The sequence below is a fragment of the Gopherus evgoodei genome, chromosome 4 (genome assembly GCF_007399415.2).
Source record: "Gopherus evgoodei ecotype Sinaloan lineage chromosome 4, rGopEvg1_v1.p, whole genome shotgun sequence".
NCBI lineage: Eukaryota > Metazoa > Chordata > Testudines > Testudinidae > Gopherus > Gopherus evgoodei.
In genome coordinates, this window is record NC_044325.1 from 14,818,508 (window position 1) to 14,839,868 (window position 21,361).

Genomic DNA, 21,361 nt, shown 5'->3' on the forward strand with positions numbered 1-21,361 from the left:
CACAGCTGGATTGCCAGCTTTGCACTTTCCGGTCCATGAGAGGGGCTGCTATCATAGAAAACCCTGTCATGAATCAGTGATCACAACCTGTGAGCCACCCAAACCCTTTGGACCTGTTCCTTTGTTGTTGGGGCTGGACATGCTTTCATGGCTTGTTCTTAGTCCAGTAGGGGCTGGATTGGGCCCTTCCCCAAAACCCAAGTAAGGGGGAGATTTCCTTTCCGATTTTACACTTTGGTAGCTTTGTAATTAGGCTAGCCTCCCGCAGGGATCAAAGGACGGTGGCAGCCTGCTCTAGGTGGGCCTCCCTGTCTCAACTATAGATGACCACATCATCTAAATAAGCTCCAGCATATGAACCATGTAGTTCGAGGACTTAGTCTATGAGCTATTGGAACGTCACTAGGATGCCCTGGAAGCCAAAGGGCATAGTCCTAAAGTGATACAAGCCAAACAGAGTGGCAAAATCAGTTTTCACGTGATTCCAGTGTGAGTGGAATCTGCCAGTATCCTTTGGAAGCTCTAACTTTATAATATACTGGGCCTCATCCAGCCAGGCTAGTAATTTATCCACTTGGGGCATGGGCTCGGAATCAAATTTGGAGATAGCAATGATTTTTTCAATCCTATGCAGAACTATATAGCATAGTATATAGCATCCAGTTTAGAGATCTGTACCACTGGGTTTTGCCAGTTGTTTTGGGATTCTTCAATGACTCTAGTTCCAATGGCACAGAGCTCCTGTTTTACCGCATCCTGCATTTTTTTGGAGAGCGGCTAAGGGCTGTCCCTGATATTTTGCCCTGGCTCCATCTGGACATGGTGTTGAACATGATGAATTTGTCTTGGCTGTGATGAACACACCATTGGAAAGGCATTCAATAGGTGTCTCACTTAGGCCCTTGGCTCCAGGTCTAGATTCTCTCCCCATCTGCATGGGGTCAGGATCCGGGGAGGTGGATGCTTGGAGCCACAGCTCTGGCTCAGAGGAATAAGGAGTGATAAATGAGCTTTCCTGCTCCTTCCAGGGTTTCAGGAGGTTAATATGGTAGAGCCTGTTGTCAGATCTCATAATTAACTAGCCATATGTGATGGACTACTTCATATGGTCCTTGTCATTTAGAGAGAAGCTTTGTTACAGGCTCACTCCTGAGACTGCTGAGCACTAAGGAGGTTTTTTTTGGTGAAGGTCCCAAGGGTCTTGAGCCTCTCCTGGAGCGTTAATATATATTGTACAACATTCTCTGTTCTAGGAGTTTGTTCCTCACACATCTCACGGATCAGATGAAGAAGACCCTGGGGTTGTCTGAATAGGGAAAACCCAGTAGATGACTGGGAAACCTCTCAAATAGACAAGGGAAGGAATCAGCTGATCTCAATGACAGGGGTCTACAGCAATAAACATTTTCAACATCGTTTTTAGAGTCTGATAAAACCATTCAACCAGATCTTCAATTTGCAGATGATAGACATACATACACAAGATTTTTATTTTTAATAGATGACACACCTTCAACAGATGAGATATGAAGTTGGTGCCTTGAATGGTGGTGATCATCTTAGGTACCCCAACTCTGGAAAAGATCTTTAGCAGTTCTGTTGCAATAATCTTTGCATGTGAAGAGTGTAGCAGGATTGCCTCCAGATAGTTGGAAGCATAATTGCTATCACTAATATGTACTCTTTTCTAAGAGTCCAACTAGATCCATTCCTATTATTTCAAATGGAACACTTACTACAGGGAGTGGAGCTAGATGGGCTTTGCCCACCCCTTAAGGTCCTATGAGTTGGCAATCAGGAAAGGGGCTGCAGAAGTCTTTGCCCTCTTGGTAAATCCTGATCCAATAGAATTGGTCCAGAATCCTGGCCAGGGTCTTCTCATGGCCACAGAAGGAAAAGCACGAGCCAGTCGGATAACCTCCCGCTGATGAAGCCTTAGAACAAGGAGTTGCAATCAAGTTTCAGCCATCTGCCAGCCTTTCTCCAGATGGTACAGTTGCTGTGCCTGGGTCAATCAGTCTTCCCACTTCTCCAGGGGTGGGAAGGTCATGCCTGCAGTCTCCACCATTTTGTCACTGATGTTTCTACACACTAGGGCACCCTGTAGGTCCTAAACCGGGCCCCAGCACTCCTTTAGGCCTCTGCTCTGCAGTGACCAAGTGTTTCAACACACCAGTCCAATCCCTCTGGCTGAGCCCAGATAGTCCACCCCTTCCAGAATGCTTCCCTATCTTCCCTGAGAATACTTCTGTAAAGCTGTGGGTCTAACTAGGTTCCCTAGCTAAGGAAAAGGTGCAGTTCCAATACAAGTTGGTTCAGTTGATTCAGCCTCCCTCCAGGGTTGCTGTGCATCAATTGCCTGAGGAATCCTTGCCTTGATTCATCCCAAAATATTACCTGTGCTCCCATCATCTGCCTCCTCATTATATAGCTATTTGTAGATATATACACACAGCTATAGAATATTTCACCCCTCTCCCATTGGCCCCCCAGCCACCAGGAGAATCCCTCTTCCTCCACCTTGTTGGGGTGAAGAGGTTGTGGGGGAGGAGGACCCCCCCCATACAGAACGCAGCAGGGGCAGCTCTCAGACTCTATTTAGAGGGGTGCACTGTGTGGATAGGGGAGTTCTCCAGCCCCTGGAACCTCCGGAGGGCTCTGATGACCTTGTGGAAGTACTCATTCATGTTGAGGCAGTACCCTCTGTGTAGGGGGACGCAATTCTCCTGGTCGAAGGCCAATGCCTCCTCTTTGGGCACCTGCTACTGTAGGTCCTGGTTGGCCTCGTTGCCCACAAGGATCATGGGAAACTAATCCTGGTCTTTGATCTGCAGGGTTTGGGTGTGGACTTTGCTTATCTCACTGATGGCATAAATGAGCAGGAACCCTTCCCTAGGCATATGTACTGCTCCTGCAGACCCCCAAACTCCTCCTGCCCTGCCATGTCCAGGAAGTCTAGCTGGGTCGGGGTCCCATCAATGCTGCAAATATTCATGGAGAAGTCCTCAGCCCTGGGCTGAGTCAGAGACAAAGTGCAACTGGATGAACTCAGGACCTACTCTCCTCACTAGCTGGAGCTGGATTTTTCCCTTTTAAGCTCCTCCCTGCAGTTCTGCCATCTCTCACATGAGCCTTGGGGGTAGGGCCACCTGAGACCGTATTAGTTTGTTAGCCCTGTTGGGGGGGATTGTATATTTTATGCCAGAGAGATGTTACTGTGAGCGGTGTGGGGGAGGGGGAAGCTGTGCTTGTGTACAGGGGTTGTTATTGGGAATGGTGTGCATGCGTGTGGGTGCCTGTATAATTTTTGTGTACGTTACAGAGTACCTCCCCTGTGGGGGTGACGTATGTATTGAGCAGGGAGTATATTTTGCTGTGTGGCACATAGTCTCTTTTCCTCTCTGGGTACTGAGAAACGGGTTCCCTATGCATGTTACGCTCAGTCCCCAGCCACGGCCTCGGAGCAGGCGAGTCTCTTGATCGTATCAGTCTGAGCTGACAGCAGCATAGGTCACCGATCCCCTGAGGGGCACCGTGTGCGCGCGCGCGGGTTCCCTGTACAGTGTGTCTCCCCATTTCCCGCCAGAGAGCGGGGGGGGTTGTGTCCTGGCCGGGTGCCACACACAGGATAGTGTTGCTGTCTCTCCCCCCATTGAACGGGGCGGTTATACCACCCACCCCCCTCAGCGTCCCTCTCTCTCTCACACACCCCACCTCCCCGCCGGAACCCCGGGCAGCACACGCGCAGTAAGGAGCCGGGAGGTGATGTAATAGCTCAACAGTCTGCTCCCCCTCCCCCCTTGCAGTTTTCCGAGCTCAACCAACATCCGGGCTCTTTACGCTGCGCCGGAGGCAGCGGCTGTACCAGAAGTCGTCGCAGCCGTCCTGGGCCCCTGCTTGAGAGGAGGAGGAGGAAGGGGGCGCGCGCGCGCGCAGGGACGGCAGGGAGCGCGCTCGCAGCACACAGCAGGGTGGAAGGAGAGAGGGAGAGAGAGAGCGGCGGCTCGGGAGCGCGCCTGTGCCGCTCAGGGAGGGGAGCGGGGTCTGTGGCGCTGCGCGAGTCGGCGGCGGGCGGCGCTGGGCTCGAGGCAGGGCGAGAGCGAGCGGGGTGGGGGCGGGAGGAGGGGGGGATGAGCTCTTGGTTCCCCCTGGCCAGAGAGCCGCTCTCCGCAGCTGCCTGTGAATGAACTGAAGCGAGGCCGCCGGCCCGCCGGCCCAGCCCCGCCGCGGATCCCTACCCCGGCCCCTCGGAGCGCAGAGCGCGGCCCTGCCCTCCCTCCGCTCCCCGGAGAGCCGGTGCCTTTGGCCGCCGCCGCCGCGGGGTAAGTAAGTGCCGCTGCGCAGTGCGGGGCTCGAGTGGGGAGGCGGGCCAGGCGGGCCTAGCGGGAGGCGGCGGGGCGGAGTACGCTAGGGCGCTGAGCGCCGCGCTGCCGCCTGGGCCCCGGGGCCTGTAAACAAGCGGGGGCGGCCCGCGCGCGGGGTTACGGGAGAGGCGGGAGGGGAGTGTGACACCCCCCCCCCAGACCTGCCATCCCGGGCAGCAGCCAGCACCGAGGCGGTCTCTGCCAGCGAGTTTGTCCCTGCCTGGGATATTGCACTCAAGGGGCTGAAGGTGACCAGGGGCTTGTCCCCAGGGGTCCAGTCCCGCATTGCGGAGTGGGGAATAGCGGGGTGACAGCCCCCCTTCCGCTCCCCAGGGCGAGAGCGGCCCCGGGCCTGCTGCAAGTAACAATCCAGCAGCGCTCCCAGCCAGCCGAGCTCCATTAATAATGCTTATAAACATCCCCTACACAGGCCGCCGCCAAAGCACTTGGGGCAGGGCACCATTAAGAAACACATCTATTTATAAAACACCCCACCCCACCAAGGGTCGCTTCACAAACACTCCCAGATAGTGATTTCTTATTTTTATAGCAGCCGCCTCCTGCATGCTTGCCTCCCTAGGTGAACCATTGAAACACATTTCAAGTTTGAATTACATATTAAGGTCTTTAAAAACAATTTTGAGAACCAAAGCAAAGGTTTCATAGATGAAGCATGTGCCATCATATTTCCCATGTTAAGAGTGGGTGGGAGAGATTAGGCCCCTTGTAAAACTATTGGCCATTGAGGTACTTGGTAATCTTGGCTGGCTTTGGTTTTTTAAATGTCAGAGATGTGGGCTGAGAATTTTTTTTCCTGCAACTAACATGAACTGTACTAGCCAGAGATGTGTTTAGGGTGTGCTGCAAATTAATAGTTTTGAAAGAACTGATTTGATTAGCATTTCTTTGACATACATACTGGTGAACAATAGGGGTCCTTCAACTTTGCTGTCTTGCTTATGAGGGACTAGTTTTAGGGTTGGTGTGTCCTTTGACAAGTTAGAAAGCCTGTTGCTTGTTGAGAATCACTATTGTGATAACATTACGGTTTAGGGCTCAGTATTTCATACAAAGAAGTTCATCTTTGAAGCAGATGTCTATCTTAAAAGGAAAGACATTCAGGGCAGTAAGGCTTCAAGCTCCACATGCCATTCACCGGTGATGAGGGGAAAGATTTCCCTGGCATGTGTGGGGCCTAAGTCATCAGTGTTTTCAGAATTTAAGCTTCCATTTATAAAATAATGTTTTGTATCTTATGCCTGTGAGAGAGGGCCTTCCAAATATGGACCAGTGCAGTATTTTCTTGGGTCTTCAGAAAAATTGTTCCAGTGTCTGTGCTGCTGCTGCTGCTGCTCCAGGCTTTGCCAAGCCTTGGTAATGTGAAACTAACAGGTTTCACTGCTGTTGAAACCTGTGGGAAGCAACTATCAAGAATTGTCAGTTTCACACAGGTCTTTCTGTGTCAATTTCACATTCCTCCTCCTGCTTGGGAAGCTATGGACAGCAGAAAAGGCAAGAACTGGAGAGTTATTCAGAGGAAAGAGGAGTGAGAAAATTGGGGTTGGGGGAGATGTGATGTACCAGAGACCCTTCTTTAAGCTCCTGCTCCCTTCCAGCAGTTGGGATGAGGGGGGATAGGAGCGTCATATTTTTTGTATCCGATTCTTCCTGTCGGTATCCATAACAATGGAACCGTTGAAGAAGAAAAACATTTTGGCAGAAATTCCAGCATCCTTCCCTGCAGTAGAGATTGGACATCTCGCAAGTGTTTTGCCCCTGAATCTCTCTCGCTTTTTGGGGTCTCCTCTCACCTGCCCCCTTGTATCCAAGTCCTAGTCTACACTCAGTTTTGCTGGCATAGCTAGTGGACTGGAAAAAATCATACCCCTAGCCAACACAGTTGTGCTGGCAAAAGCCCCAAGGTAGATGCAGTTAGACTAGGAAAAAAAAGGTCCTTTTCTTAATATAACTTATTTTGTTGTTTTGTTGGGGAACACTTTTGCTGGTATATGCTTCTGGTATATACAGCTATACTGGCAAACCCTTTCTAATGTAAACGAGGCCTAACTCTTGCTAATAACTACTTTCCAGAGGACTAAGCTTATCTGGTAGATCTTAGCTTTTCATGGTCAGTATTCAGTGCTTTTATTCTTTTTTAAAAAGTGAATATATGGAAAACATAAGTATTTAACTGAGCTTTCTGTGGTAAGGTTTGTAGAGATGTTTCAGTGAAAAACTCAGAGGAGGATGCAGATATCACGGTATTGGTGAGAGTTGGTTCAAGTTAATGCCTGTTCAGACATGTTCACTTGATAGTTTGATGCAAATTCCTTTACAAGCAGTATATTATACAATGTTTTTCCCCCCATGAAGTCAGGCTGGTTATTTCTTACCTAGAATATAGTTTAAACACAGTTAAACTGAGTCACCTTCTTGCTGAGACCAGCCTTTTAATATCCCAAAATACTTTAATGGCCCCAAAATACTTCTTAAAGATTTCAGTTGGGTGTGGTTTAATTTGTAACCTTAAGCAACTTTATATGTTTTAGACTGCAGCTGTCAATAAAAGGGAGATCTTATTACACTTTGCCATTTTAGTGGAATTCAGATTATTAAGCATCTGCTTCCCAAAGATGAATTAAATATAAACTTTATGTAACTATAATAACCATGATTAATTATTTTGCACTATTGTCAATGTCAAAATCAATCCTATTCTAATGTCATAAGATTTTTTGAGTTTATCAGCTCAGCAAAAATTTTGTAAGATTTGCGTAAAACAAAGGTGTCCATAACTTTTATTTATTTTATGACATTTTAAGTGCCTTGTAACATCTTGAGAAGTACAGTCTTATTGCAACTGAATAGACATTATTTGTAAAAAATGTTCATATTTTCATAAAATGAATCTGACTACTGTTTAATTCAGTGGTTTACTGCCCTAGGTTTTTATTTGTGGAAATCTGGGTTCAAATACTATTTGGGTCACAAATGAGAATAAGTTTAGTTCCATCCTTGATCCTGTTGATCCACATCTTAAAAATGTTCACTTTGGCATGCGTTGCTGTTTCATAGAGACCAATCACTTGAATAACAAAGATGCCTTAGGTCAAGATGCTAGCTTTGGCAGAGCTGTGTAGGGAACTTGGTGCAGCTCCTGCCATGTTGTGCGGCCCTGGTAAATTTAGTCTTGGGTTTACTGAAATCATCAGATCAGTGCTGTAAATGGAGACGGTCAACTTGAAAGCTGGTTTATTTTTTGTATGTAAAAGTCTCTCAGTTCTCTTGCAGATTTTTGTGGTTTTATGATCACCTCTTCACATTTTTAAAAATGTTTTTCCTCCATCCTTCAGATATAATAATATTAAGTGTCAAAAATCTCACTTCTGTCAAGTTTAAGTTGACTGTCCCTTCAGTAAAGTGCCCATCACTGTAGTAATTCCAGTGTACAAAGTGTAAAGCCTCTGTAAATGTAGTACACTTCTACTCTGATATAACGTGACCCGATATAACATGAATTCGGGTATAACACGGTAAAGCAGCGCTCTGGGGGGGCGGGGCTACCTGCTCCAGCGGATCAAAGCAAGTTCGATATAACGCGGTTTCACCTATAATGCGGTAAGATTTTTTTGTCTCCCGAGGACAGCATTATATCAGGGTAGAGGTGCCTGAAAGGATGTTGGTGGACTGAGAATGTTTATTGGGCTGTAGGTCGATGAAATGCAGTCCAACAAGTGTTGCTGTATTTCATGATACCTAGACAATGCGTGTCACAGCTGCATAGGGACATTCTTTGCATGTCTTCTCTGAGTAATGTTGTGGTATAGGAGGGGATTTCATAAGCATTCAAGATAAGGGGGTAAATTCTTGAAATCATAAGACTAGCAAGGACAGTTAAAATGTGGGGGATCCAGAGTGCAGGGAAGGGTGAGAAGTGCTATTGGACAACTGTACTGTCCAGTTGGAAGAATCTCTGCCCCAAATAATATACAGTCCAAAAATAATTCTGAAATTTCTCCAAAAGATTAGTCATTGCATTTAAACAGTCTTCACCTCTCAGTTGCTGAGCTTTCACTGCTAGTTCTCATATTGTCTTCCAGGTTAGACATGCCCTGAATTTCCAATGTAAAAAACAAGCAGAAAGAATATAATGAAAGCCTTCTTTAGACATAACAAAGCAAAAAAGGGCACATATCCAATTATTTTCCTTCTGTAGGTCACCTTTAAAAAGAGAATGTAACAGTAATTTGTTAGTTTTTTATATCAAGATGGTTACATCTCAGAAGTTTGCCAGTAAGGCTTTCCCAAGATCTGTGGCTCATTGATGACATCTTCAGTGCCATAAGGATATGTCATAGCAAAACAGTATGCTGTACTGCTCCAAATATGTGTTTGAAGGTTAAAAGGCAAGGTTATGAATTGAAAATCCTTAGGCTTTGCTTTGAAAGTACAGTAGAACCTCAGAGTTATGAACTCCTTGGGAATGGAGGTTGTTCGTAATTCTGAACAAAGTATTGTGGTGGTTCTTTCAAAAGTTTACAATTGAACATTGACTTAATACAGCTTTGAAACTTTACTATGCAGAAGAAAAATAATGCTTTCTCTTTATTTTTTTGTTAGTTTACATTTAATACAGTAGTGTACACTTTTTTTTTTTTAACCATCTCTGCTGCTGCCTGACTGCATACTTCCGGTTCCAAATGAGGTGTGTGGTTGACTGGTCAGTTAGTAACTCTGGTGTTCCTAACTCTGAAGTTGTACTGTAACTTTAGCTCACCTGTGGAAGTGTTTGTAAGCTTGAAACTTAAAAAACAAGCCCTAAATGGTGATATTTAAGTTAAATACTTAATCAGTTTTTTCAAGTGGGAATGGGGCTTCTCTGAGAGTCCACTCTTCCCGATTTTTATCCCACTGCCACCTTCCTAATGGTTAGACTTCAGAGGTCCAAACCTGGAACTGGACAGAAACCAAAGGGGAGTCCCGTCAACATGATCACTTACTGAAAATGCCACTGTTCAGCTATGCAGTGTTCTTTATTGCACTAACATTAGACCGAATGAACCAATCCCTATTACAGAATAATTACTGTAAACATTTATGTATAAAATAATCAAAGCAGTTGTTACTGGATCAGGAAAAGCTACCTGAAAGCAGAAAACGTTATACTCATATAGAAGTCTGGATCAAATTGTGGAAGGGGGAGGAGGCAGTGGTTGCACTATCCTCTAATTCTGATTATAATTCTGTTAGAGTTAAATGTTGACAACTGAATTTTCTTCATTTGGCCTCATTGTCAATATGCTACTGAAAGTAATAGAGCACAGTTCACACCTGGTGATGTTTCAGTCTATCTCTGAGAAATATGGAAGATAGCATTACATCTGTCAAATTTAGGTGATCTTTGCAGCCATAAAGGGTAGAAATAGTTTTCATTATAATGAAAGATTAAATTCTTCAGAAACTGATAAGGCCACCAACAAGAGTAGTTACTAATCAATAATTGCAGGGTGGGGAGTGTTGAATGTTGTCTATACACAACTCATATGTGGGATATTCTCTGGCCTCCCTACCCCCCATGCATGATCATCTTGTAGGTTATCTCTCTCAGATGCTGTTGCTCCTCTTGGTGGCACCGTCTTGGGGTCCTGTACCCTATAAACATGCTGATCTGTGTGAAGGGGTTCATCTGGTATGTGAATGAGAAGTTCATTCATAATATACACAGCTTGATTGAGGAGGAAGTTCCTACCCATGTATAAAGAAATCAGTCCCTCTAGTCATTGTCCAAACTTTTAATTTTGAAAAAGTAGGACAAAGGTAGACTGAATTACATCCCTTAATAATACTAGGGATGTATATTTAGTCAACTGAGATCCACTGTGGTTATACCTTTTTAAATATCTGCAAGAAGAAATAGATTTATAATCCACAGATGAGATTTCAGAGAGCACAGCGAATTGTACTTCAAATAAAATATTTTTTACCTTATATTTTATTTCAGAATTCCGTCTTGCTCTGAGACATTTTTGGTTCAAAAGACTTCTTAGGCTGTATTTGCAGTTCCCCCAGAAGTTGGGGGTGAGGTGGTTAGCTTATAATTGAAACCTGACAAACTGTCAACTGATTGTCATTGCTGCAATGTTTACTTACACATGTGTAACACAATTGTGCAACTGTTCGATGTGGTGTTATAGTATGATTTGATCACATTTTATTGCATATACCAATTACCTTTGCAAAAAAATTGCATTAAAAAGACGGATGAAAGACAAAGGAAAGGGATATAGCCTCCAAGAAAAGTTATCAGTGGTAATAGGCACATATTTGTTGCATTTTTTTTGTTTTGTTTAGGCTAGTCACACTATATCTCCTGCCTACCCCATCTACTCCCCACATACAGCTTCTCTGCTACTGAACTTACATCCTTTCCACCCAATATTTTGCTCCTTCCTGCAACATAAAAGGGAGAGGACAGTCATAAGGTTAGTGAGAAATAATAGATGACTTAATTGTTTTTTCGTAAGCAACACGGAAGATGTGGGACTTCTGAAAGAGTTAAATGAGAGTCAGCAGCTGAGGAAGGGTTTTTCACATGTAACCCTTGATGTGGTTGTAAAGAAATAAATGATTGGGGTGCAGAGGCTGGCACCATTAGCAGAATGGGTAGAGGTGTAGTCTGATAGACCCATTGTTAGAACTTGGCACAGATAAAAACAGTAAATTGAGCAGATTAGAGTTCTTACAGATTGTATCTGTTGAGTCACTACATTATATGGGTAGTGTTCTGAGGCTATTTTTTGCTGGAAACGTGCTTCATCAGTATTTGAGGCACTTTCATACTATACAGATGAATATCATAAATAAGTACCATTATAAATAAGTTCTGTTGGCACCAGGTGCTTGGGCCCATAGTAAGAGATTACCCACCCTAACTTTTCTTTAAACAGTGAGGACAAGGGAAAACTGAATGAAAGCATCTTTTAAACTGTGCAACAAACCACTTATTTCACAGAAGATCCTCTACAGTACAGAAAGCTTTTGTATTGCAAGATAGCAGAACCCATTAAGGTTACTGTTTGTTCACATCCATGCTAAAACCAAGCCATATTTTAGCCAGTCATATTGTAACTGAGACCAACAACATGGCAAATTTCTGAACCTCCACCAATAAATAAGCGACTGGGAATATTGTTTAACCTTCTTTAAGGTAAAGTTCTCTAATGGAGGCTTTATTATTGCTCTTAGCATTCTTAACTTCCAACTGTACCCAACTCAGAGGCTATTTCTCCTGCAAATAGTGTCTTACTCCAAATGCCAGTGTAACTTAAGACTATTTAACTGAAATGTTGAGGAGCACAGGTCAGTAGGAGCTAAATCCCTAAAAAGGTCCATAGGAAAATTCTTTTGTATATCAGCCAGGAAACTAAACTACAGTTATATTTTGAAAAGCGGCTCTATAAAAATACATGTGGGACACTATGTTTCTCTCAGTTAATTCTGTATCAAATTAGATAAGTTCATAAATAAATAAAAATGTGTATTTTTCTAACTGCCTGTGCTGCAAACCTAGCCAAGGATCTTAAAATCAATCTATGTACTTCTGGCTTGTGCCCCGATAATAAAACTACTTTGAATTAGAACTTGGCTAACAACTCTGAATGAGCTAGAAAATAATCCAGCTCACTTTCCCATAGAATAAAAGTAGACAAAACTTCTTGTTGTCAGCAAAGTCAGCACATAGACTCTGTACACAGGGAACAGATCTGTGGAGTGTGAAACTTTTTTCATCACTTATAATTGCTTCGCTTGGAGAGGAGGGGAGACTGCATGCTTCCTTCTTCTGAATAAGGTTTGTGTGAAAAATAGAGCTTTAAAAGAAAAAAAATAAAAGCAAACCGTTTCTACTGTTTTAAAATGAAAATGGGAAGAGTCAGGGTGGAGTGGTCTTTAAGAAGGTGACTGAAGAACTGAAATCTGCCATTTCCAACAAGGGAAACCAAGATATTGTTTCCTTAATAGTCTTTTGACTCAATACTTACTGTTGAAATTCAAGAAGCTAGCACTGCAGGGATGGAAGATATATAAACAGAAGAAGAATTATCTTCTGGTTAGGATGCGGTATCTATGGTCAATTCTTGGGCTTTGTCACAGGCTTCATGTGAGGCTTTGAACAAATCACTTCGGCCATGTCTATCGTAAGAGCACTTTGCCTGTATACTATTCCGTCAAAGAGCTTGTAGTATGGATCCAGTTTATTGTGGCAAAACTGCACTTGTGTTGGTATAGTTCATTCTATACCACCCCTATCTTCCCTCTTCACTAAGGGCTTTTGCTGGCATGGCTTTATCGATTAGGGATCATTCCTCTTCACACCTCTGACCAACATAGCTATGCTGAAAAAGTTTGTAGAGTTGGTCTTAATCTGGCTATACCTCATTTTGCATCTGTAAAATGAGGAGAATACTTCCTTTCTCCCAAATGCTATCTGTCTTGTCTGCTTTAGATCGTAAGCTCTTTATGGCATGTTCTGTCTTTTACTATAATGCCTAGGATAATAGGGCCCTGATTTTGGTTATTCAGAAGGTGCTACCATAATGCTTCCAATTAGTCCCATATCTACATCTAAGAAGAGTGTATTCTTCATTTCAACTTTTAATATTTTTGAAAGAGTAAGAAAAAGATAAATGAAGGAAACTAACCAGCAAAGTGATGCAGCATTATAAAGTAAGACAAGTCAGTTTGGTAATGTTTGAAATTTTAACAAGTGTGCAAGAAGTACTTTCATGCTTTCTCCCAAGCTGCCCACTGTAAACCTCCACAAAGCAACCTCATCATGCTTCAAAACCCTCCTTAAAACTCTCCTTTTCTGTGATGCCTACAAAATTTGTTGAGTTAGGCTGCTGGTGTGCCAAAACCACTGACAATCATGCAGCCCAGTATTGTCTCATTGTTTCCTTATATTACCCCTTATCTGTCTGTCTGTTCTCTTGTAATTTTGTTCTGTTTGTACCGCACCTAACAAAATGGGGTCCTGGTTCATTACTAGGTCTCCTAGGTACTACAGTGATACAAACAGTAACTAATAATATCCTCTCCTAAAGTCAACAGAGCAGTTGCTTGTCTGACCAAGGTTATAGTGATCCCAGAAGGAGACAGTTACTTTCTGCTATTGAACAGCTAGTAAAATGAAACGAACTTTACAAGGTGGTGTTGAGATTATTGAGATTACATCATTCTGTCTTCAAAATGCTGCAGTAACTACTTGCTTTGCTCGGGTAACACAACTCTGACAGGATGTATTACAGATTTCCATGTCTAAGGTGACTTTTAAGAAAGTCAGGTCAGCTGTATTTTTTCATTGAGTGCTGATCTGTGCATTATGTAGAAGCAGCATTTGTTTATATGGAAAATAAATCACCACTTGCAACAAATTCAACTCAATTAATAAAAACAAGGTTTTTTTGGTGGAAGAAATTGAAATTTTGTTCTGTGATTTTTACTAAAAATGTCTGTCATTCTCTAAACCCCAGAAGAGATTCCTAAGATTTCAGAGGATCAGACCATTCTTTTGTGGCTCCTGTAACCAAAACAAGTAGAAAAGAGTTACTTGCACAGAAAAGCAATTAAGATAAAACACAGTTCATCTCCTAATAGCATGACTATCAAATCTCCCTCAAAGGTCACCTCTGGAGCAGAAGGTGGGGGAGGGGTCCTTTGACCAGACCAGACAAGAAAATATCTCATGGTCCATACTGTGGTCCATGCCATCGATCTGAGCTCAGAATTCATTTTTATCAAAGGAGTGATGATTTAGAGCTCCCTACTCTGGTAGATTTGACTGTGATATTTGAATCTTCACACTGTTAGGTAAATAGCCACATGCACTTGTTAATTACTGTGTGAAACAAAATAACTTGCTCAGTTGGAGGGCATGGAAAGAAAGGAGAATATTTTCTTATGATTTAGATGGATCCGGAAGTATTTCATCTGTTTTTATACCCTTTTCTTTCAGTATAGTAATCCTAAGCTTGCCTCTTCAGGTAATGAATTCTGTCCTTTCTCAATTCCTGTTTCTATTGCCTTTTTGGTTTTCCCTATCCTATATTCACTTTCCTGTTCTTGATCATGCTCTTTCCATGCCTAACCCTGATTCCTATGACATTTGTTACTCCCACTGCACTTTCTTCATTCCTCTGCTTTCCTGTCCATCTTCCTACCTCTTCCCATTCTTCTGCCACAGATCCTTCTGGTTCCAGCAATTCATCTCTTTCCTATTAGAGGGGCATTATCACAAACTTCTTGCTGTTTTCAATATCAGTAGAAAGGAAAAGATTATTGCTACATGATCACCTGTTTACACACTGACTGGTCATTCTAACCAAGCTGATGCTGAAAAGGAAAACCAGTTCCTTGTTTGTTTCCTTGTAAATGTCACAGAAAAGTAGAAGAAACGAATGATTTGCTTGTCCCACTTGTTACTTTGTGGGATATATGCTCTGGCATATATAAGTAATTTGCAGCACATACTACTGTTCAGGGTAGAGACGATAGGACTAATCATGTATGCACACTCCAACACTGGGCATAATTCCACTTGGTGAAATTTTCAAGGAAACTGGCATGAGGGCAGTTTGAGTTTTAGCATTGAGTCAGAGATGTCAGTCAGCACCTGGAACTTAAGTGCAGCTCAGATAAGAAGTTTGTCCTGGAGAGAGGAACAGAACTAGATGTTTAAAAAGACTAATTAAATACAATTTCCTGTTTGGACAACCAGATAGGAGTTTCAGGTTTTCGTTGGACATGACTTAAACTCCTAGCCTGTGACTGAATTTCTTCAGACAAATGGGCCTTCTCTGCCAGGAATACATGGATATAAATCAGTAAGGGATACTCAGTAGAATTTATAAGAATGCCTCATAGCTTCATATGTAACCCCTATATCAACTGATAGAACAAAGAGCAATACAATCAGTTTCTTTTCTTGTGGATCAGGAGGCAGTAGAGCTTTGCTGTTTGCTTGACTGGAAAGATTTTAGGGGAACATATGATGGGGCAAAGGAATTTTATGAATTCTTCTGAGGTGTCCATGGCTGTCCATGGTCCAAATTAGTAACAACTTGTTTTTCTGTGCCAGTTTATTTTGTGCAGCACTATTGCGTTCTGCTTTAGGTCATCACCTCACTGGTTGGCATCATGACTTGTTAGATATTTTGCTGTCTTTTCCAGCCTTTTGTAATATTCTCTGCAGTTCCGTGTGCTGCCTGCACATTGCAACTTGAATTTTGTACACCTTTTCAGTTGTAGGATATTGTCTTCTCAGTTGACTTTTAGGAAGGAAGGAAGGAAGGAAACTCAGTACTTCAGTCATGTCTCATGGATGAGCACAATAGCTTCATCTTCTGCGTTGGAGAAGACCAGCGTATTCATGCAGTTCAGGTTTTTGTCAAAATGTTGCCCATAATTGTTACTTTGTATAAAGCATCTCAAATCCTTCCTGCAATGACTAACATGAGAGAGGCCTCCATTTCTGCAGAAAGCTTCTTCATGAAGAAGGCCCCAAATGGAAGTTAGAGACTGAGATGGTGACAAGAGAAGCCCCATCCTAGTTAGAATTAGAACTTAGTTCTATAGACACTTGCAAGATACACATTTTTGAGTCTGTCATCTGTTTATGGCAATATATTATCAATTTATCCTCTTTGTCAATAAATACAGCAAGAACATTGCAAAGAAATGTTTTGGAACTAAATAGCTTCCAAGAAAAATTGTGCATGTTTCACATTTCCATTGGTGTCAGGGCAGTGGCATCTTCCTTGTGTTCAAAGCCTGCCAAAACAAATTGTACGTTAGAAGAGTCCTGATCTACATAACCAGAGTGCACTACTTCTTTCCTAATTATCTTGATTAGCAATTTTGGATACTATGATAGGATGTGTTGAGCATCTCAAGGTAGGCAGGGAAGAGGTTAATAATCAGTGACTCTCTCTCTCTTTTTTTTTGCTGATACAAACTAATATAGCTACCACTGAAACCTGTCAGGGAGGACTGCATTTTCTGGCTGTCAGTGCAGGGTAGCAAGGCTGGGTCAAGGGTGGAAAAATAATCCTGCAAGCAGCTATATAAGAGCATTGTGGTGTGGAGAGTCAGGGAGCAATCACATCTAGGAAGGTGTCTGAAGAAAAAGGAGTGTCTTCTTTCTTTGGAACTTGACTGAATTGAGTCATGTTTTGAACTTTGAAGTAAGCCATATTATGCTTGTGCTTAGCACTTTGGCAGATGGAAGCTTTTTTGTATATTTTTTTTCTTTTTAAAGATTAGGGTGGATTAAAATTTTTTTTTATGTAAGCCCTCACCCCCTGGATTTTTAAAATTTATATTAAATACAGGTTTATGTAAAAATAAATAATTTTAAAATTGAAATTGAGAACTTATTAAGGCCTAAAGTACTTACAATATATTTGTCATTTAAGTTAAATACAAAAAAATTAAGCAATAAATGTTTTCTGCAAGCGCTAAATCAGCTTTAGACAGCAGTAACCACTTCCACGGGTGCAGAGAGAATATTTACTTCATTCCATTGTATTCAATGATTAGTCTAGTCAAAGTTGAGAAATCAATTTGGGGTTGAAAAAGCAGGAAAGCTTGTTTTCTTCTTCTAATCTATGAATAAAACGAGGTGTGAGGTTGAAATCTACTAGTTCTGCAAACTTGAATGACATGGTGACCAGAAACAATCCGTTCAATTCACTGACTGCAGATAATGCTTCCTTTGTTTAATAAAACAGTTCTAAATGCATAATGTTTTGATAAACTTTTTTTATGTATCCATCATTTTAAGATCTATTTAATACAAAATTGTAATGTAATACAAAAAATTAAATACTATGTTTGAATTTTTAATTGAATTTGGATTTATGATAGATTGACACACAATAGTCATAAGTTAAGATTAATCATTATGTAATAATAAATACATCATTCACCATTTTGTAACATAAAAAATGTAAAAATCAAGACTCTGAATGTAAATTAAGCTATATTATTCCTTAAATAAATGTGTATAGACATTGTGTATCCTTCTGGTTAGCAAAAAAGTAGCACCAAATTTAATGTTTAATGTTGTATTTAGTTGTAAATCAACATGTTTTAATGGTTACCAACTAATGAGAATCAAGTTTTTTCTTTAGGAAAATAACCAATAAGTATGAAAGCAAAACATGATTAAAACTGATTATTTAAATAAAGATTTCCTGTTCACCCACTTCAGTCATGATTAAAATGACTTGCAGAGACTATTTTGATTTAAATCAATCTACCTTGTGTAGGAATTTTTTTTTCAATAAAGCATATTGCAAAGATATTTAAATTCTTCTTTGGGTGCTGCCCCTGTAGCAGGTGTCTGTGCATTCTGGTACTGTCGATTGGAGCTTTATGGTGGCAGGGTCCACGCGGGTCACACATGCACAGTAGGCATCTCGCGGTGCCATTGCCACGTCTAGCGCACACAACCCCATCCCTCCAGTTGCTTCTCAGCTGTCCTCTGCTGCAGACGGAGCTCGGGGCAGCACTTGTTACTCTTGCCAAAACTTTTAAAAAAACAAAAAATAGTTTAAATAGTTAAAAGTTCTAATTAGTTTTAGCTAGTGTTAGTGATGATTTTGGCTGTGGGGGGAGAGTTAACTTTTTCAGTTTACCCTCCCTGCGCCGTGGTTGGTTAACTGTCGGAGATGCCTGGTTCCCCAGGCTTTAAGTGATGCAACTCTTGTTGCAAAGTAATGCCCATTTCTGACAGACACTCTGTGTGCGTCCAGTGTCTTGGGGAGATGCATATTTTGCATAAATGCACCCATTGCAGTAATCTGAAAGCGAGAGCTCGGTGTTACTGAGATCTCCACTTGAAAATGATACTGATGGAGAAATCTCTTCAACAAGAGCCAGACCAATGGACCTCCTCTCTGGGCACCCGACATGCAGAGACAGGAGACTTGCCTTCCTCTAAAAGATGGACGAAGAGGGCACAGAAAGCACTGCAGAAACATTGGCTTTTTCCTGCAAGTCGCTACCTCTGATGCCAGCACATGCTTGGGTGAGCACCTATAACACTCTGGCACCTCTGGCACTGCTGAGTCCTGAATGAAGGAGATAGAGTCAAGGCACAGATGGCAACATGCCTCCTCCAAGGCACTGAATTCACCCATAAGGGACCTGGTACTGAGCATCTCCTCAAGCACCATGTTTCCACCCCAGCACTGGCATCAGCTGAGAAAACCAAGTTGGCACTGACCATGCTGACTAAATCAACGCCACATCTTGATGGCACCGACATCAGAACTGACATAGAATCTACTGCAACAGAGAGGCTTGGCAGTGTCAGCGGCACTGCAGTCCCCACTTCTTAGTACTGAGGGCTCTCCTGTAAGTTATAGAGCAGATTCCCATACTTCTCATGGCGCAATACACTCGTCCGATGATGATGATATGCAGGAACCATGCACTTTCTCGCCGCACCACTCATCACCGAAAGACAGACCGACCACCGTGTATGTAGCCAGATGGGTCCTAAATACCCTTATAAACAGCCAGCTCAACCATGATATGCCCCACCATCGATGTATCCACCAATGGCCTTCCCAATGCAATGGGCATATTGGGAACCCTGGGCAATTTACTGGGGACCCCACACCAGGCCACCCATGGCTCATAGAGGTGAGCTGAGGTCTAATCCCGTGTCTCCCACTCTGCAGCCAACGGAGGCTCAGAATGTTGGGGATGAGACAGAAACAGCCACTGATCAGGAAGCAACATCTCCTGCTCATAATACTTCTCCTCCCCGGATGAGGCAATCATGCCACTGTCACCTACCTCGGTGGATGACTTCAGACAGTTCTAGGAACAGTGCAGATAAACCAGCACAAGCTGATACAAATCTTATAACTTGCATCTACTTCCAAAATTGCCCTGCCCATCAATGGTGTGATCTTGGAACTAGCTAAGACTGTCTGACAGACATCAGCCTCAATTCCGCTGACATGCAAAAGGGCCGATAGAAAGTATTACATCCCTGCCAAAGGAGTGGACTTCCTCTTCTCTCACCTGCCTCTCAACCCTTTGGTGATCACCACTGCTAACCACTGCTAACCAATGTGACAAACTACAGTTTCGCCCCGCAAAACAACACGAGGCTCAACCTCTTTGGATGAAAAAATCACTCCTTGGTGACATTACAATTCTGAGTCGCTAACTATTCAGCCTTGCTGGCCAAATACAATTATGATAATTATGAGAAACTCAGCTCGTTGACAGTGCAGTTCCCCGAGGAGAGACAATCACAATTCCAGGCCATTGTAAATGAGGGTCAACTTGTAGCTAAAACATCCCTCCAAGTGTTTTTAGGCATCATGGACATGGCAGCCAGAATCATGATTACAGCCTTAGTTATGCACTGGGCATCCTGGTTACAATCCTCTAGCATACATAAAGAACTGCAAACCAGGATCGAGGCCCTACCTTTAGACCAAGAGAAGCTATTTTCGACAAGACACATGAGGTGCTCCACTTAATGAAGGATTCTCGAGCCACACTGCACTTTGGGGATCTACACTCTACTTGCGAAGAGAAGATTAAACCAGCCATATCAGAAGAACAGGGATTCCTCTTCCAACCGACAGCAACAACAGTGGAATATGAGAACCAAAAACCATCACCAACGGTCGCAGTGACAGAGAGCATCTCTAGTTCAACTGTTGATTTCTCAGTTGGCTCCGCCCAAGCCACAATTCTGAAATTTTGGTTGAGGGTCTGGATGACCTCCCTCACCAGGCAGCGCTTTCACCCAGTCTGTTCCCATGCTTTGGACATGGCCTTCACCCATTCTACCACATCTGAGCTTCAATAACAATGGATCAATGGATGTTAGAGATTGCACGATCGGAATATACCATCCCCTTTACCTCCTGACCACCTACCAACCCTCCCCGCCCCCCCAGTCCCTCCTGAGGTACGCTTCTCATGAGCACCTGATCAACTTCTTGTCATAACATCTTCTGCAACTTGATGCCGTGGAATGAGTACTTTTGCAAAACGGGAAAGGGGTTCTACTCCTACTACTTGATCCAGAAGAAGAATGGGGGATGGAGCCCTGTCCTGGATCTCATGAAACTCGACTAGTTCATACACACTCAAAAGTTCAAAATGGTGACACTGGGCACGATACTTCCAGCTCTGGAAAAGGGGGACTGGTTTTCAGTCCTCGACCTACAAGATGCTTATTTTCGTATTACCATACACCCGGCTCACAGAAAATTCCTGCGTTTCACAGTAGGACACGAATGCTTCCAGTACAGAGTACTACCATTTGACCTATCCACTGCACCAAGAGTTTTCTCCAAAACCCTAGCGGTGATAGTGGCACATCTATGCAAACAGGGATAATGATTTTCCCTTACCTAGATGATTGCCTTCTCAAAGGCCCAATACAACAAGATGCACTGGACTTAGTACAAATGGTCACGCTATTCAGGGATCTAGGACTACAGATAAATGAACGAAAATCCGCTCTAATCCCTGTCCAACAACTGGACTTCATCGGGGCACATCTCAATGCTATAGAAGCCAAGGCATCAGTGCCCCTGAACAGATTCACAATTTGTTTGCATCCATAACGAACCACAAATGTTCTGTTGAATCTGCATGGTTCCATAATGGCAAACTAGCCTGCTCAGAACAAGTTAAACGTGTAACTAAACAGCAAGAAGGTGACCACGCACAGTACTTGCCTTCAAAAATGAAAGAGATTCTCCTCCTGGTATCAAGAAAAACACTTGACTGCCTCCACAGCACCACTATTGGTAGTGCTGGAATACCTACTGGAGCTGAAATGCTTTGGTTTAGCAGTGAGCTTGATCAGAGTCCATCTTGCGGCAATTACTGCATTCTATCACGAGATTGATGAGAACTCAATTTTGCGCACCCAAATACTAAATGCTTCCTCTTAGGTC

The 21,361-nt window shown here is 42.9% G+C and overlaps 1 protein-coding gene and 1 pseudogene across 2 annotated transcripts in view; one reads left to right on the forward strand and one right to left on the reverse strand.

Moving 5' to 3' along the window:
* Positions 1 to 1,143: 1,143 nt before the first annotated feature.
* Positions 1,144 to 3,432, reverse strand: LOC115649990 (annotated as a pseudogene).
* A 656-nt stretch (positions 3,433 to 4,088) lies between these two features.
* Positions 4,089 to 21,361, forward strand: part of PPM1A (protein phosphatase, Mg2+/Mn2+ dependent 1A) — a 44,642-nt gene continuing 27,369 nt past the window's right edge. Inside the window, exon 1 of one of the 2 annotated variants that reach the window (XM_030558515.1) lies at positions 4,089 to 4,322. The gene's annotated coding sequence lies outside the window, so the exon portion shown is untranslated. The remainder of the gene's footprint in view (positions 4,323 to 21,361) is intronic. The other variant, XM_030558516.1, reaches the window with a different exon arrangement.